The sequence below is a fragment of the Phoenix dactylifera genome, unplaced genomic scaffold (genome assembly GCF_009389715.1).
Source record: "Phoenix dactylifera cultivar Barhee BC4 unplaced genomic scaffold, palm_55x_up_171113_PBpolish2nd_filt_p 000092F, whole genome shotgun sequence".
In the NCBI taxonomy this organism is placed as follows: domain Eukaryota; kingdom Viridiplantae; phylum Streptophyta; class Magnoliopsida; order Arecales; family Arecaceae; genus Phoenix; species Phoenix dactylifera.
In genome coordinates, this window is record NW_024067680.1 from 1,406,162 (window position 1) to 1,420,365 (window position 14,204).

Here is a 14,204-nt window from a genome sequence, read left to right on the forward strand (position 1 = left end):
TATAGTATATTCTATATGAGAATCATACTCTTGAGCAACCATTCTATTCTTTAGAGTTTTCATTTAATGCAGTTTGCTTCATTTGTGCAATGTTTCATAATATTCATGAATGTGTCCTTTGGTTGTCTATTAGTTAACAATTTTTGTCCAAAATGATCAGGTGCCTTTACCCCTTCTGAATTTGAGGAACATGCACTCAAGGGGTACAAAAGATGGAAGCAAACTATATGGATTACCATTAAAGGAAAAAAAGTTTCATTATTAAGAACAACATTGCTAAGATACTATGAACAAGAGAAATCTACTAAGAGCCATAGAGGTCGCAAAAGACGTTCATGTCACCGTGATGAATTTGTTCGATGTACTACGTGCAATAAAGAACGCAGATTTACACTCAGGGACAAAATGGAATGTCGCGATTATCATGATGCATTGGCAAAACCTAATTGGAAATGCCACGACTTTCCATCTAACAAGTAAGTTTTTTTGTTAGTGTAGCATGAATATTTTAGGGGTTATTTAATAATATATTCTTTTGCGAATTAAGAAGATTTTGTTAGCTTGTTATTATTTATTTCCATCAAAAAATATAGCATACCGAGTCATGCTTAGATTATTTTGTTTACTAGCACTACATATATGAAAAATTTGCACCAATTGGTTTTTATATATGAAAATTTTAATGGCATTGATATTGCATGGGTTTAAACATCTGTTAGTTTTCTTTATTTGTAATTTTGTAATCATCTTGTATAGCTCAAAATAAAAAATATTTTATGTTTATGATAGTATCAAATTTCACATGATTGGATATTTTATTCTTGAAATAATTCGAAAGTTGGATTTAATATCTCATCAAGTTTGTTCGGTAACTACTTCATGTATAGTTTCACTTAGTCTTTTCTTGAATAGATATAAGAGTTGATAAGAATTTGTCAACTCTAACAACAGCCAGCAACTTTTGGTACCTAACTCTCCATAGGAAAGGTCTCAGGTTTAAATTTGAGTGGTGGCAAATTACCACTCAATTTCTAAAGAGAAAGACTATATCAATTCTACAAGGCATGGCATATAACTTTACCTATTTTCATGGTGACTCAAATCCGATGGGGCTTCCTTTATGCGCCCACAAAAAAATTCTCTTGCAATGTGCCAGGAGGGAATTGGTGTGACCCTTGAAATTTGCTGTCAAATATGAGGTTGTTTGATTATGGAGTTGCCAAATCAGTGGTTTTGGGCTTGATGAACCTTCTGTATGCAAATAACGGGCATCTTGAAGCATTTTCTTTAATATTTTCTACCATACATTCTTTACAAGAAACATTTCAACTCATCAAAAAAATTTCTTTTTGTATCTCTATAAAGTTTATAATTCTAAATTGACTTTAGGAAACAAGGTTATTCTCAAAAGCATGATGTTAATATAATGATGTATATTTCAAATGCTTTAAAACTTCTTCATTTCTATATTTCATTCTTCTACTGCGTGCACGTGCTCTTGTGTGTGCATGCCTGCACTATTTTGCTCCGAGGTTCTGATTGTTGAAAACTAATAATTGATTGACTATTGCCAATCTAATTTGTTTTCATTTCTGTATGTAGTTGTTAAATGATCCATTTAAATCAGATGGAATAACTATTTGATCCAAAAAGAATAACTATTTGATCCAAAAGGATCAGCAGACCCGATGTGAACCATTTTAAACAATATGAATATTTAGAAGGATCACCAGATTCGATATGGATCATTTTAGCTACTAGGGTAATCAAAAGGATCACTAGACTCAATGTGGATCATTTTGGCCACTACGGATATCCAAGAAGTTTATCAAACTTGATGTTGACTACTTTGGCCATTACGAGCAGGGCTAGACAAAGTTTAGGAGCGAGATCCACTACATCGAAAAGCCGAGTCGCAGGCTAAACTTCTAGAGGTCGTAACTTGGACATACAATACCCAGTTGAGATGATCTTTTTTTAGAAAGTGGGTAGTTTTTTTGAGATCTACAACATTTGGCTAATCTCATAGGAGGTTGAATCAGGCTAAAATTCTATCATTTAGGCTCCGAAATGGGCTTGGTTAAACCCTTTTTTTGGGACAAAACTTTGACTAGGTGTAGCTCTCTATCCAAGAAGAATCATGCCAAATAACAGAAGGCAAAGTTGATATAGAAATCGAGATCTTCCTTTTTAAGAATTTTTATTTTTTTATTTTTTTTAATTTTATTTTTTTTAGAATATTTCTATTAGTCATATTTATTTTAGGATACTTAGTCCTATTTGAACTAGGAGAGGAATCTAATCTAAATTATAAAGGAGGGACCTTACTGGTATTATAAATAGGGACTATGTACTTCAGTTTAGAAGATATGAAGAATCAATAAAAGAAAAGGGAACCTAAGCGTTATTTTTATGATTCTTCCATCTTCATCTAATTTTTTTTTGAGAGACTCAAGTTGAGCGGGTTGAAGGAATTCTTCCTTCTCTTCAATCAGATAAAGTTGGTATGAGAGCTATGCTCTTACTTAGTAGAATTCTAACTTGATCTAATCAGATCAAGTTGGTATTAGACCTTGAGTTCTCTGCATCTATAGGAGCCTTAGTGTATAGTCTAGATGGATGAGCGGTATAAGCAGTCAGAAGAAGGGCTATTCGTGCGTAAAGTATATTGAAGGACAAAAGCAAAAATGGATGTTAGTTCTACCTTGATGAATGATGAGATGATGAAACGCCTTATGCAATTAGAGGAGAAGATAACTCATCGGGATCGTATCTCGATTGACGATGCTTTCAACATAAGCACCAGCAACTCCATCTACAAAAAAATCAAGCAGTTTAGCCATAAGGTATGGAAGCATATATTTTTCTATCTTTAGTTTTGATTTAGTAGGAGCTAAATCCCATAAATAATAAGATTTTTGATCCAGAAGGATCATCAAACTCGATGTGAACTATTTTAGTCACTATGGGTATCTAGGAGAATCATCAAACTTGATGTGGATCACTTTAGTCATTACATATATTCAGGAGGATCACCAAACTCAATGTAGATCACTTTAGCTACTATAAGTATTCAAGAGGTTCACCAAACTTGATGTAGACTATCTTGGCCACTACGAACAAGGCTGGACAGAGTCCAGAAGCAAGATCGTCCATATCAGAAAGCCAAGCAACAAGCCAAACTTCCGGAGGCCATAACTTCATATAATGTCCGATTGAGATGATTTTTTTTTTTTTTTTAAGAATTGGGTAGTTTGTTGAGATTTACAACTTTTGGCCAACCTCGAGGTTAAATCAGGCTAAAATTCTATTTTTTAGGCTCTGAAATGGACTGGTTAAACCAAAAATTTTCTTTTCGGATAAGACAAAAATAGGCCAAGAATTAAGAATCATGTAAATTAATTGATAAATTTTTCTCAATAAAAAGTGATTGATAAATTAAAAATTTTAATGCTGGTTTTTCCACTTGTAGTGTGCTTACTCTTATGTAATAAAAAAGACTTTATTTATCTATTATAACAGACAAATCTTTACTATCTCTTCCATATTGTTGTCTAATTCTCTTGTCACTACATGTATCATAATATATCATCCCTTTATATATTGAAACACAAGCTTTCCTCCCCTTTCATGCGATTCCAAATAAACCAGCAAAAAGTTAATGGTCATTTTCTAATACAAAAAAAACGGGGAATTTGATATTAACTAGGAATAGACATTCCGAATAGTATCAGCCTATCTTAAAAGATCGCACTCTCAAAGTGGGATTTCTTCTCCACCAAATTGCCTTTAACTTCAAAGTAAAAAAACTTTCAAGTCTTAACGTTTGGTTCAGTCTAGGGGTGAATGATATATTTTATATAAAACCTTTTAACAAACTCCTTTGTTTCAACTAAAATATTTTTTGAAAGCCAATTGGCATATTTTGAATTGAAATGGCCGAGGCCAGCCCATAGTAGTTTCAAGGAATTAATTATTTTCATCCATCTTATTGAAATATCAGAACATTTTATTGGTGGCTAAAATTTTGATCTTTTGTGAAATTAGTTGAGAGTTTACATGATATCATTTCTTTAGTGAACCTAAATTGTAACACCAATTTATTGAATAAGCAATTTGATAGGTAGAAGAAAATTTTTCTTGAACTAGCTCAACTCAAACATCTCAAAGAAATCGTAATCATAATCATCTTGCCTTTATCCAACTATTTGGAGTCAGCCTTAAGGATTGTCATTCACCAAGTATTCTTATCTAGATCCATCTATGATGTTATTTCAAGTTTCTCTATCCCCATCCTGACAATCTCTTTATGGGAGGTTGTTAATTGAGGTCTCCATCTTCTTTATTACAACCCTTAGTACAAACAAAAATGCCTCTCCTTATAGGAGTAAAATGATTAGATCTTCATGATATACGTCCATACCATCTTAATCAATTTTTCATCACTTTCTCCTTAATTTGGATAATTTCTACATCTCATTTAATATATTAATTTCTTGATTTATCCTTCCTAAATTTATTAACATCCATCTTAATATTCTCACTTCTACTATAATTTATTTTCATATACTTTCTTTATTGCCTACCACCGAGCCATACAACATTGCAAGCCTTACTATAAAGCTTCTCTTAAATTTTCAAGGTATTTGCATATCACATAGTATTCCAAACACACCTCTCCACTTCATCCCACCAACTCTAATTTGATTAGTATATTTTTAACTATATCTCTATTATCTTATATAATAAATAAGAAAATGGATCACTTTGTGGTACTTCTTGTCTATTACATCTTCATCTCTGTTCTCATTAAATTTGCATTCTATATACTCTTCTTTGTTCTACTATATTTAAACCTTTATGCTTTAAGGATTTCCTTCATAATTCTAATTTAAAATTTAATTTAGTTTTATTTTTATAAATCAATACTATATCATCTGCAAATTATATATACCATGGTATATCTTCCTGAATATTAGATGTAAGTTCATTCATAATTCATGCAAAAAGGTATGGATTTAGTGCTGATCCATGATATAAGTTTATTGTGACTAGAAAAATATTTGTTGTACCATAATAACTCTTACTACTTGCTCATTCCCTAGCATAAATATCTTCAATTATTTCAATATACCATTTACGCATGCTCTTTTTAAAGCGCCTTATCATGTTCTTTTCTAAATCAACAAAGAGAATATGTGGATTTTTTTCTTTCTTTGATTTTTTTATCATCTAAGTAAAAAGATAATCTCCAATAAGGATCTTTGATCTGATTAGAGAGAAGGAAGATTTTCTTCAACCTGATCAACTAGAATTTCTCAAAAAAATATAGAAGAGGATGGAGGAATTTTGAAATTAGGGCTTAAGTATTTTTCTTTCAATGATAATTCATACCAAAACTAAGGTACATACCCTCTATTTATAATACTAGAGAAGTCCCTCTTTTCATAATTTGGATTGGACTCCTCTCCTAGTTCGAATAGGACTAGGTTTTCTAAAATAAATATAACTAACAAAAATATTCTAGAAAATGTTAAAATTTAGAAATATTCTAGAAAATGAATGAATTGTGTATGTGAGAGTATGAGAGAGAGGATAGAGAGAAGAGGGGGTGCAAGGATAATAATAAGAGTTTTAGGCCAAAGTTTGAGGAGATAGAAGTCCAAGTCTCTGCATGCTTCTGAAAAGCTTTTCTTCATTGATATAAAATATAATTTAAATTATTTATATTTGAGTTGTTAATACAAAAACTAATATTCTACTTATGATTAATTTACCTCAACTTAAGTATCGACACGTTACTACGTTACTAAGTGTTTGGGAAGTAATTGTATAAAAGTTTGCAGTAGGGACCTATGTGTTTTTTTTAGGTAAACAGGTACCTATGTGTTTATGATCAGAAATGTAACATTGTAAAAGCTTGTGGATTTCATTGATTGGAAAGCTATGAATTACTTAATGGTTTGTCATAGCATGCACAATAAAAAGATTTGGGGCCTGAACAAAGAGTGGGAATTTACTCATGCACCTTAGGAATTAGTATGGCAAGATATAAGAACTTGGGTGTAGATTATGATGATCAAAGAATTTTGAATTTTTTGTGTTGACAAGGTAATTGATAGGCATGAACGTATAGGATTTGAAAATTTGAACCCAGATGGATGCAACTATCCTTGCTGAATACCGTCATACATGGCACTTAGAGACTGAGATGTCAGGCATGGGGAGCCAAGACAAAGTTTCAGTGGGTTTGGGTTTACGTTGGGAAAAGCAGGGGAAAGATAAAGGGCTCGTTTGGTTCGCAGGAAAAGGAGGGGGAAAAGTGTGGTCAACGGGAAAGTAATGAAATGCCTCTTGTTTGGTTGGAGTTTTCAAAGGAGAGAGATGGGAAAGTTGTATTCCCATGGGAATATGATTCCCACATTTCATGGGAAAGTCTTTCCCATGAGAAACATGGGAAAGTTACTTTCCCATGAGGTGGGAATCACTCCTTTTTTATTTTTTCCCAAAAAGACCCTTCAGCATTAAATAAGCATTAAAGAGGCATTAAAGACCTAATTTTTATTAAGGGCATAATAGGAATTATACATAACTTTCCTAGGAAAGTGGATGGTCAACCAAACATAAGCACTTTGGAAATTTGTCACTTTCCCATGGTTAACCAAACATGCCAAAAGTACTTTCCTAGGTATCCTCTTCCTAGGAATATGATTCCCAGGAATCATATTCCTAGGAGGGAAAATACTTCCCGCAAACCAAACGAGCCCAAAGAGTATTTGCTATGGGAATTGGCATTTAGAGGATCTCTCTGACAGGGTATAGCTCTTGGTAGGAAGTTAACAAATATCAAAGGACTAATTAAGTTCACCCTAAATATTTGTGATCTTGCTAAGTGTTATAGTAGACTCACTACCTTCAGGGATATGATTCACCTTTTATGGTGAAACTCTTCCATGATTTTTATTTTGTTATGCCATCTAAAATTGTAATGCTATAAGGGCTGTGATACTTCAGTATAGTAAAAGAATTTCAGGTCTTCATGCCTGTGAAATCTAGCTTGCTTAGATATGTTCTTATTTCAACTAATTAAGTTCACTTTTCAGAGTAACTTGAGTTGGGATTAAAGTCTGCAGTCTTTGTTTGCATGGATGTTTCGCTTAGAATTATTTATCAGTTTTCATTTCATACGAGACATTTTTCAGACTATTGAGCCCGGTTGGCAAAATACATGCAATCAGCTATTGACTGATTCATATAAACTGTGCAACATTTTTTTGCTTGATCCATATGACTGCCAAAGTTTCCACTAAATCCCCTATCCTTTATTTTCTTTTTTCTTTTTCCACTTATTCTTGTTCAGTGATGCATATGTAAGATAAATTGACCGCCAAAGTTGCCAACGTACCGGTATTCTCTTTCTTCTTGTTGAATTTTGCTTCATTCTTCTTTTGATACTCCAGCTTATGTATACTGGCTGCACTCTTTTATCAGACTCTCCTGTGATGATATTGAAGAGAGACAAAGTCGCAGAGTTTTAAGGAGATGCTTTCGTCTCCCATCATGCAAAGGGTGCGCCCATTGTATCTGCTCGGGATGTGAGATGTGTCGTTTCCCCGACTGCAGCTGCCAGACTTGTGTTGATTTTATGAAAAAGACAGGCATTTGAATCCCTTTTTATGGAGCTATCATCTGTTGAGGCATTTTCAGTTTCTGTAGTTCTTGGCAACTCTTATTCTGAAGTTTTCAGAGACATGCTTAATGTTCCTGTCAGAGGCTATTTGTTTAAGCCTGTTGAGAATCTGTCTCTCTTGGATTATGGACAATATGTTAGAAGTCTAGGGAACAATAAATGATCTCTATGTCTTTTGGGTGCATTTACATTATTGCTTTCATTGTGGTTGTGTTAACATCATTAGAATCATGGGATACTGAAAGCTGTCCATGAAGATCCTCCTGCTCCAGTGTGAAACTGAAATGACTTGATTGCTGCCTGAATATGACCATGGCGACAAAGTTAATATGGCTATTCCGGCTGGACCGAGGTTAAATGAAATCAACAGGCTATATTGTCAGATTAACTGTGATGTGTGCTTCCCATGTCCAACTCTTGTTCAACTAGCCAGATTGTATGAATTTTTGTCTGAAATATGCTATGGAGTGCCCAACATCTGCCTGTATTTCTCCATCTGATGCTTCTTTTTTTTTTTTTTCTAGGTCTTTATTCCTAGAGCTCGTAGGGTTGCCTTGATTATCAAGCCTTCGTTATTAGTACCCTCAAGCCTTATTATAGGATCAAGTTCTACTATCAGCCTTATCCACCCTAATTCCCTTTAAGTTTTCCAATTTGTATCTAGGAGAGCCCCAAACCATCACTACTGCTAAAACTTTAGCTATTTATATTTTGATGTCAAGAAAAGCTATAGTGGAAAAAAGTTGCCACTATAAATACAAAGTTTTTAGGATGTAACTTTTTTTGCTTCTATAATTATAAATAACTTTTAGAAGCACTTATTTTTGCTACTATGTATAACTTTATCTATTATTTGTACATAGCCAATCCAAAGCTGGGATAAAGCAGGAGAGTTGCAGTAAGTTGCCAGCCAATATAGACCTAAAGTCATATGTTATGAACATAAACCCATATAAGAAAATCGTTAGGAGCTTTCCTATTAGTGAAGCGCTGCATCTAGCCCCGACTGTAGTATAATGTTAGAAAGGATTAACTAGGTGTTCCCTAGAAGTGAGACACCAAATTAGCACTCAGAAGTACGAAAGGGTTCTCGTATAATGAAAAGATGTGGGTAAAAAAGTTAGCCTAAGAAAGTAGCAATTTGGAATATAGGATTGTTAATAAGAAAATTGATGGAACTATAGTTACAATAACCATGAGAAGAATTAACATAGCTAGCTTGCACAGACTAAGTGGATGTGAGATAGAATAAAAAATAAAGAAAGTTGATAAGATGGGTTATAAACTCTGTATACTAGAAAAGGTTGGAATAAAAATGGAGTAGGAATTATTATAGTTAAGAGTTCAAAAATGAGATTGTAGATATTAAGAGAGTAGGAGATAGAATAATCTTGATAAAATTAGTATTATGAGATACATCTATTAATATCATAAGAACTTATATTCCTCAAGTAGGATTTCATGATGCTACAGAGCAGCATTTTTGGTGGGACATGGATGGACTAATTTAAGAGATTTCTAGTGAAGAAAAAATATTTATCGAACAAGAAAAAATATTTATCAGAGAAGATTTAAATGAGGCATGCTGGGAAATATGGTATAGATCTTGAAAAAGTACATGGAGGTTATAGTTTCAAAGATAGAAACGAGAAATGAAATGCAATTATGGAGTTTGTAATGACATATAATCTAGTATTAGCTAAACTTGCTTTGAAAAGGACTCTTCACTTGATAACTCTTAAGCTTGGGTATAATACTAGTCAAATAGATTTTTTTTTGATTTTCTTGAAAGTTAGTTCGAGTTTTATGTAAAGATTGTAAAGTATATAAGAGTTTGGCTAGCCAATATAGATTGGTAGTTTTCGATGTGTATCAAGAAATGAAGAACATGGGGGAACCCGAGGACTAGATGATAGAATTTGTGAGAAGAGCAACAAATGGCTTTCAAGGATAGAGTGTTGAAGGAAGGAAAATAGGGTCTACATGGAAAAATTAATACCACGGAAAGAGATGGCTAAAATTATCAAGAAAGTTCATATAGAAATATTGTAAGAATCGAAGAAAAAAGAGCCATCCAGTAAAAAAATTTGGTGGTGGAATGAGAAAGTTCAGTTGGTAGTTAATGTTAAAAGAAAGAGCTATAGAAGACTAACTATCTCAATGTAGGAATAGAGAAGTATATGAAAGCTTTATGATGGCTAAGAAGCAAGTTAAGAAGGTGGTATGAGAGATTAGATTCAAAGCATATGAAGAGTCAATATTGCAAGTTAGAAACAAAAGATAGGAAGAAAGATATCTATAAGATTACGAGATCAAGAGAAAATAAATTAGAAAGTACTTCACTCAAGTTAAGTGCATCAAAGATGAAAATAAAAAAAAATTGGTTAAGGAGGACAAGATCAAAGAAAGATGAAGGTGTTATTTTAATACGCTATTCACTGAAAGTTGAGTAAATGGTTTAGGATACCTTATTAGTTCCATTGAGGATAGAAATATCAAGTATATAGATAGAATTAGAGTATCCGAGGTAAAGGAGACTATGAAAAAGATGAAAATAGGAAAAGCAGCTGGACTTGATGGAAGTTTTAGGTAACAAGGGGGTAGCTTGGTTCACTAATTTGTTTAATAAGATTTTAAAAACTAAGAAGTTGCTTGATGAATAAAGGGTAATATAGTACTGATCTATAAGAATAAATATGATATTAAAAATTATTCTAATATCATGATATTAAACTCATGACCTATATTATAAAACTTTGGGAGAGGATGATTGAGCATAGAATGAGATGCGATATAAAATATTAGAAAATCAATTTACTTTTATGCCAAGTAGGTCGATTATAGAAGCTATTTTCTCGTTTGGAGGTTAATGCAGAAATACAAAGAAAAGAGATGAAATCTTGATGTGGTATTCATTAATTTAGGGAAAGTATATGATAAAGTTCTTAGAGAACTCTTATGATATTTGTTAGAAAAGAAAGAAGTTTTGTTTTTTTTAATATGATATAGAACATGTATAATGGGCAGTTACTAGTGTCAGAACTACTAGTGGTAATACTAACGAGTTTCAGATTACAATAGGTTTTCATCAAGGACCTACTCTAAGTTCTTATCTTTTTGTACTAGTTATGGATAAGCTTGTCATGTATACTTAGGATGATATTCTCAGTGCATACTATTTGCAGATGATTTTGTCTTAGTAGATGAAACTAAAGCTAGAGTTAATCATAAATTCAAATTATAGAGGAGCTCATTAAAATATAAAGGTTTTAGGTTAAGTAGGATCAAGATGGAACTTTGAATACGATTGTAGTAAAATTAGAAATAAAGATAATGATGTAAAAATTAAGGATCATGAAGTTTCAAAGAGTAATTATTTTTTATATTTAAAATCAATTATTCATAAAGAAGGAGAGATTGACGAAGATGTTATCTATAGAATTAAAGCAAAGTGGTTAAAATGGAGAAGTGTAACTATGATACAATGTGATCATAAGATACTGATCCAAGAGTATCATCGAACTCGATGTGGACTAGTTTGGCCACTTGAGTATTTAGGAGGATCACCAAACTCTATGTAGATACTTTGGACACTGTGAATATTCAAGAGCATCACCAGACTCGATGTAGAACACTTTGGTCACTACGACTATTCAGAAAGATCACCAGACTTGATGTGGAATACTTTGACCACTACGACCGATGTTGGACAGGGTTCAAGAGCGAGATCTATTACATCGAGAAATCGAGTGGCAGCTAAACGTTCGGAGGCCAGAACTTGATCATACGATGGCCAATTGAGATCAATTTTTTTTTTAAATTAGGCATCTTTTTGAGATCTACAACTATGTGGTAAATTGAGATGAAATTGCACCATTAGAACCCAAAATGGGCTAGTCAAATCAAAAATTTTTATTTTGGATAAAACTTTGACCAGGCGTAGCTCTCTATCTGAGAAGAATCAGGCAGAGTGATAGAAGGCAGAGTTGATGTAGAAGTTGAGATTTACCTCCTTAATATATTTTAACTTTTTTCTAGTAGAGATGTCTATTTTAGAACAAAGAGTCCTACTAGGATTAAGAAGAGCAATCCGACCTAAATTGTATTAGGACGGATATTACATTATAAATAGAGGCTATGTACCTTATTTTTTTGAAGGATCAATGAAAGCCTTACTTTTGAGATTTCTCCATCTTCTTTTAGTTTTCTTTTGAGAGATTCGAGTTGAGTAGGTTGAAGTAAATCTTTCTTTTCCCCTACAGGATCAAGTTGGTATTAGAGCCATGCTCTTACATGGTGGAATTCCAACTTGATCTGTTTAGATCAAGTTCGTACCAAAGCTTCGGTCCTCTACATCTATGGGAGCCTTAGTGCATGGTCCAGATGTGCAAGTAGTACAAGTAATCAGAACAAGATATATCCGTGTTTGAAGTATATTGAAGACAAAGATGAGCATGGTTGCTACTTCTACCTCGACGGATGATAAGATGATGGAACGGCTCGCACAACTAGAAGAGAAGATAGCCTAACTCACTGAGATCGTATCTCGATTGACGATGCCTTCAATAAAAGCACCAACAGCTCTAACCATATGGTTCAGCCGTGCGGCAGGGAAGCAAGTATTTTTTCATCTTCAGTTCTGATTTAGCAGGAGCTAAATCTCCTAAACAAAGAGAGTTCTGATCTATAAGAATCATCGGAATCGATGTGGGTCAGTTTGCCAGTACGAGTATTCAGAAGAATCACCAAATTCGATGTGGAATACTTTGGCCACTACGAGTATTCAAAAGAATCACCAGATTCGATGTGGAACATTTTATCTACTACGAGTATTCAAGAGGATCACCAGACTCGATGTGCAACACTTTGACTACTACGAACGAGGCTAGACAGGGTTTAAGAGTGAGATCCGCCACATCGAGAAACCGAGTTGCAACCAAACTTTCGGTGGCCATAACTTGGTTATACAATGCCCGATTGAGATGACCTTTTTTTTGAAATTGGATATCTTTTTCAGATCTACAACTAAGAGGTTGAATTAGAATGAAATTATATCGTTAGACCCTTAAAAGGGCTGGTCAAATTGAAAGTTTTTTTTTTGATAAGATTTTGATTTGGTGTAGCTCTCTATCTGAGAAGAATCAGACGGAGAGATAGATGGCAAAGTTCATGTAGAAGTCAAAATCTACGTCCTCAAAATTTTTAGCTTTTTTCTACTAGAGATTTCTATTTTAGCAAAAAAAAATCTTACTAGGATTAGAAAGAGGAATCCAACCCAAATTGTATTAGGATGGACCTCACATTATAAATAGATGCTATGTACCTCAATGAAAGCCTACTTTTGAGATTTTTTCATCTTTTTTTTTTTTGATAGATTCGAGTTAAGCGAGTTAAACAAAATCTAGCTTCTCCTCGATTGGATCATATTCCTCCCAAGTTGAAGAAAAAATTCTCTAGAATAGTCATTCGACCATCTAGCTTTGTAGTGCTGAGTATTGGTAACTAGAAAACAATATATGCACAAGATATGTGTCGTTGAAATGAGAATGTTGAGATGAATGTATGGTGATATAAGAGAAGATAGAATAATAAATGAGATCACTTGAAAAGGAAGAGATTGCACTAATTAAAAATAGTTGAGAGAAAGATGACTTAGATGGTTTAGACATGTACAATGTAAGCCAAAGAATGTATCAGTATGAATGAGTGATTTGATATAAATAGAACAGAGATAGAGGCGGAGCGAAAATCACATAAGATGAAATAGTAAGGAAGATCTGATATCGCTATATCTTTCATAAAGTGTGGCCTTAAACAAAGCAAAATAGAGGAAAATGATTTATGTGGCTGACCCCAAGTTGGGATGAAGGCTTGTTGAGTTGAGTGTTTTTGCTGCTATATATGCAAATCATTTTTAGAGGCAAATATTGTTGTTGCTATAAAACTCGTCACTGAAACCCTATTTTCTTGTAATGCACCAAGAACACTCGCGACCAAGCTACAAAAACTTCTAATTCAATTCACTATGATGCAAAAAATATCTTTCATTCAATTCATTATGTTGCAAAATGATATGAATAAAGGTGGTGTTTATAGTGCTTCAGGGCCATCTAGAATGACTAGAATATCTGGGTACTTCTACAATTCGACTAGGACTGCAAGAGCATCCAAAATAGGGCTTCCATAAACTATTCCCATGACTTAAGAGCACTATTAGATGCAGAAACATCTTAAGTAGACCTAGCTGCTGTTAGATTGAACTGTTAATAACCTAGGTGCAATTGACCCTATTTTATACTAACTCAGTTATTGCAAGAAAACTTGGACTCAAATTCCTTCTGATGTTAAGTTTTTTCTTGCCAAATTAAAACTGAATTGATGGTAAGGGTATTACCATCAATTTATTAACTAAAAATTTGAATCTTGCTATCAATTTATATAGACATATTGTATGGACAGATCTTTCGTATTTTGCCTATAACTTTCCCGTCCATCCTCCAATTGATATGATAAA